Source organism: Dipteris shenzhenensis, chromosome 2 (genome assembly GCF_047967505.1).
Source record: "Dipteris shenzhenensis isolate YYH24624 ecotype China chromosome 2, Dip_SZ_1.0, whole genome shotgun sequence".
Taxonomy (NCBI): Eukaryota; Viridiplantae; Streptophyta; class Polypodiopsida; order Gleicheniales; family Dipteridaceae; genus Dipteris; species Dipteris shenzhenensis.
Window position 1 is genome coordinate 56893151 of NC_141597.1, and position 5327 is coordinate 56898477.

General features: G+C 39.9%; 1 long non-coding RNA gene across 1 annotated transcript; it reads left to right on the plus strand.

The window, feature by feature from the left end:
- The first annotated feature begins 2392 nt into the window (after positions 1-2392).
- Positions 2393-4576, plus strand: LOC147905022 (uncharacterized). The gene is made up of 3 exons (XR_015543624.1): positions 2393-2573; positions 2655-2878; positions 4130-4576. It is a non-coding gene; the product is annotated as an uncharacterized LOC147905022 (long non-coding RNA).
- Positions 4577-5327: the final 751 nt, after the last annotated feature.

The window sequence follows — 5327 nt, forward strand, 5'->3', positions numbered from 1 at the left end:
CATATACATTTATTTACTTATTTACCTATCAATAGAAAGCACATCAAGTAAGCATTATATATGATAAACATTGTAGAAAGAAAAAGATCGTGATGTAATCATGTGTGTCACGTTGCCACAATGAATGATGTGGTTTAATGCAATATAAGCCATGTGACATGAGGTTATGTAGAATTTTGTACTAGCTCAATAAACATTGCATGTGTATCACACTTGAATTACAACAAAAACTAGGTGAAATGTATTTGTGTCCCTTATCTCAACAGTTTCTCCAACAAATCACATGAATAACTCCAACATATGCCATGTGATGCTAGTTTATGGCTAGCCTTGTAGCTACATATATTGTAGCCCCCATTCATTAGCATATGTAGGAGATGATACATTCCATATAATGAAACCCTATATTTACTTATTTAGTAGCTCATAACAAAACACACTGGTAACTTAAGATCAACAAAATTGCTAACATATAATACTATTGTAGATGAAGTGAGAAATATTGAGCGAAAATGAGAACTAAATGGATATTTCTTTCCATCCCATTAGGCTACCTATCATAAGTCCCAAAATAGACTAAAAATTCGAAAATGTTTTATTTTACTCACTCTAAAAAGTGAGATTAAAATTTGCACATTTTCCATTGAACCATGGAATGCACATGGGAAAAGTTAAATGGTCTCAAATTTTTATACAATATCATATCAACATTCAGAATCAAATACCCATTCTTTAAAAATGATCTCAATTTTTATTATACCATCATATCTAAATGAAAGAAGCAAATACAACATTCTTTAAAGTATACCCTTTTTATATTTGACTCTAAAAATTCATACAAAAGGTCTTTAAAATTATCATATATTGCATCTTCATCTTGTATCCACCACCCCTACCTTTCCTCACTATGAACATCATGATCACTAGGAGATGAAGCTAGTGATCCATCCTCCTCGACACTATCGACGAACACATTGTCATCATCCCTATGTAATCCTAATACTTCTTGTGATTGTCCTTGAGTAAATCCAGAACATGGTCCATCATCATCAATGCAATTCTTTGAGGGAAGCTTCTACTTGATGATGTCAATTGTGGCCTTGCAAAATGTCCAGAATTGGCTAGTTGAAAATCATGAACAAGATTGTCAACATCATCAAGAACATGCACAATTACATGAGGTTTATTTTTCATTCATTTTTTCTTACCCTTGCCATCAAAAGTATTTGCCGCCATTTTAAAGGTGTACTTTCCTTTGTAGGTTTCATGACTATTGGTTCTAAACCAATGCATTTATCATACCACCTAGTTGTGCAAGAAGAGAAATTGTTGCATTTCCAACTAGAATTCCATTCATTGAACCTCCAAATTGTTATGCAATTGGAAGCCTATGAGGAAGACAATTTCTGTTTATGTTCCATGAGCATGTTAAGATACCTCCCCTCAATAGATATATGACACAAATTGATGTTATTATCAAGTTATGTTGTGGCATAAGCTATGACATCACTCAATAACAACACCGATTTGATGAGAATGTTGTTATTTGAGTTGTGTGATAAGTTTTGCCGCAACTCAATGCTATTATCCAGTTTTGTCATGAGTATTTTTAAAATGGAAAAATGTTTTCACTTTTTTTTGAAATGAATGAATAAATAAATAAACATATGATGCAATCTCTTGTTATCAAGTTGTGTCATAACAAAAATCTTTCACATTCATTTTCTTTTAAATAAATTTCTGCTACCACGAGCGATGATGGAATCCTAAGGCTAAAAGATTTGCAAATTCTAAAGGAAAACCTCAAAATTTTGAAACCTCTTTTCTTTGAACATTCAACGGGTAACTTATAAGAGAGCATTCCCATGGTAGTGATTCTAGCATTCCTCAATTTTCTATTGCCTTAATGCGTACTTTCCAACCTTCTTGCCATGGTTTCGAAATGTTGCTGCTAAATCTCTAGAAATTCGTGAAATAGAAAACGCATGATTGTCCTATCAGAACACGCCAGCCTACAGAATGAAACTCGACATCAGTCAATTTGCTCTCTGCCACGAAACCTTTCCAGCCCACTCTTATTCCCTGCACATGTCCCTGGCCGTCGAAAATCCTGTGTGACGAGGTGTGACCCAACTGACACATCCTCCCCGACCAGAAATTCCCCAACATGTGTCAGTTGGTGTCACTTTCAAATATTTGTGTGGTGTTCATTCTTCCTTAACACCAACAGATAAGGCATCTTGAAAAGTTCAGATGTTAGACGTCTTCTTGGAGGACTCGCTGGCAGGCGACAGTATGAATTTGGGTGTGGCGGATGGCCCTCTTGAATTGGTTTGAAGCGTGCATAGGATCTATGGACGGTCATCTTGTAGCTCAGGCTTCTATGCATGGGTCTTTCGAGAGGGTCATCCACCACATCCGAATCCACGTGCCCGTCTTTTCTAAGGGCTGTGCTCGTTGTCCTTGGTACCCTGCAAGAGATGGTGGTCCGAGACCTGCTATCCTACGTGCGCCTTATGAGGATTTGTCATTCGTCTTTCTTTTGGTACATACGATTTTGATCGAGTTATTAGGTAGGATTCTTTGTAAGGGGTGAAATACGATGGAGTTGTTTCCTGCGGATGAATTGTCTCTTTTCCTTTTAACCTTTTCAGCCCGAGGATATGGGAGGTTGGCACGTTTGGATCACTACACCTGCCTTATACCCCAAAACACGTCTGTTCGTGAACGGCCATCTGACTTGAAATTTTATCTATCAATGTTGGAGTTCCTCAACTTGGGACATTCGACTGTTCATCTGAGTTGAAATTTTATCAAAGTTGGTGCTCCTTAACTTGGGAGATTCTACTGTGGCACAGAAAGAATTTTGTCAAACATGGTAAACTAAAACATAGCTCTCAGAGTAGATCTTTGTAAACTAATAAAACTGATGTGCAATCATCATGAAATTGAGGACAAGGTGAAGGGAAGTGGAAATGTCATGTACCTCCACGAGAGGACTGTTTGCTTAGTCTGTGTACCAAGGCTTCTTGCCTTGACAATTAGTAGTTAGATTTTAAGGATCCAAGTCATCAGCTTGTTAGATTTTGGGGGTTCAAGCCATCAACTGTACCCTTCCCCTCTATATGTCACAACTACAGTGCATAGGTGTAATGATCGGCCAAAGTTGCAAAACATTTGACTCAAAATGTTTATCATTGTAACTTCACAACAAGAGTCAATGTGCTAGCATGAAGTGGTTGCTCTCTTTCTTTCAGCCGGTAATTTAGTTCTTGCTTTGCATCCATTCGACCCTCTTCCTCAGCTCTCGTTGTCCTTTACCTGGAACTCATGGTAGTATTTCAAATTCCTAGTCCACATTAATTTGCTCAGGTGAGCGTCTCACCTAGGACAGCATCTTGGAGTCCTTGCAGTAATGAACTTGAGTATGTATATATAGCTATGTTGTTTATGGAGTTGGATTGCCTAGACAATGTGTGTCTCCGTGAAGGTGAGAGTGAATGACTTTCCTATGTGTATGGAGTTGGATTTTCTAGACAGAGTGTGTGCACTGTGTGTGTGACTCCATGAAGGTGACACTAGCATAAGTTTTTGAGATGCAGTTCCTAGCATCTGGTTTTCTCTTATTTTAATCCATTAAATGAACTAGTTCGTTCTGCAAAATAATATACTCCCTTTTCTTTTACTTGAAAATGTATCCTTGCTCTAAGTATGGCGAATCTTGGCTCTTGCAATATTTTGCACGCTCCATCAAATGCAGGCAAACACTCCCTGATGTGAGAAGCTTCGACGACTAGGTGGCTCTTGAATCAGTTGATAATTTCATTGTATAGGCACATGGCAGCTAGCCAGATCTTATTATCCTTACGGAATTCGTCATTATAAGGCTTATTTCCATTGCTTGACTTCTATAGGTGTAAGGGGATTTCACAAGCAGTTTTTGTGGTCCCACTTCTATAGGTGTAAGTGGATTTTGCATGCTGTTTTTGTGGTCCCAAAGTACTTTTAGAATCTAGACTAGTGTCTGCTATGTGGCTAACCCTTAACCCTTATAGGTGCCCTTGCTGCTTGTGCATCAATTGCTCTTCCCTTTTCTGCAGTTGAGATTTGCTCATTGCAATCTCTACAGGATCACATGGTCGGAGCAGGGGATGCATGCGACATGATAGCCTATTTGCATCAATGAGTTTTCCGCCTTTCTGTGTTTTTTTCCTATCCTTTGTGTGCTCTAAGAATCACATGGCATGAGCAGAGGTTGCATGTGACATGACAGCCAACCCTAGGGGCTGCCAAAAGGTAGCCAAGAAGACAGCGGTAGACTGCCATGCATGCAGCTACATGGAGGAGCAAGTGAAGGAGCCATGGGACTGCCTTAGGAGTAGCAAAGGATAGCACAAGGATTCAGGTAGACAGCAGCAGGACAGCCATGGAGAGGCTACTTGGGACAGCCATGCAAGCCAACCAGCAGGAAAAAGCAGGCATCAGCCTCATGGAGTGACAGCAGCAGCAGCTTGGTTGGCACTGGGAACAAGTCTAGTTCCTCCTTGCCGGTCTGATCTTGGATTGCTTCGAGGACATGCACCTGCTTTCTAATGTAGCCCAAGACCCAACAGCATTTCCAAGGCCCTTAGGTGGTTGGTTGGGAGCTGGTTGAAAGATATGCCAGCAACTCAACTTGTAGCTCGCTGCCTGAGATCATTTTGATTAGGTACTACTACCTTGCCATTTCTTTTCAGCATACCATTCCTTATGGCATATCTTGCATAAATTTGGCCTTTTCTCGTTGGCCTTTTCTCGATGCCAGGTCATCCTTTTCCTCGGGTTTTAACATACGAGCCTTAGGCCATAGGCTATGGACAAACTCGTCCACCTTTTGAGTTTCTTTAATCTCGGCCATTAGAGCACTCTCTAACACCGTGAAACTCATGTTATGCATAATGCGTGACAACGCATCGGCAACTTTATTATCCTTCCCTCTTCGATACCGAATCGTCAAATTAAACTCCTACATGAGTTCTGTCCACCTAGCTTGGCGGCCTCTCAAGTCAGGTTGTTTACAAAAATGTTTTAGAGTATCATGATTAACATCCACATAAAACTCTGATCCATACAAATAATGTCTCCATGTTTTCAAAGCATGGACGACAGCATACAACTCTAATTCATGAGTTGGCCAATTTCGTTGAGAGGGAGAAAGCTTCTTGCTTTCAAAGGCTACTGGCCTTCCCTCTTGGAGGAGGACTGCTCCTACCGCAATGCCACTTGCATCGGTTTCCAAGAACAACGGTTTCTGGGGATCAACTATTTTTAACATCGGTCCTGTGACC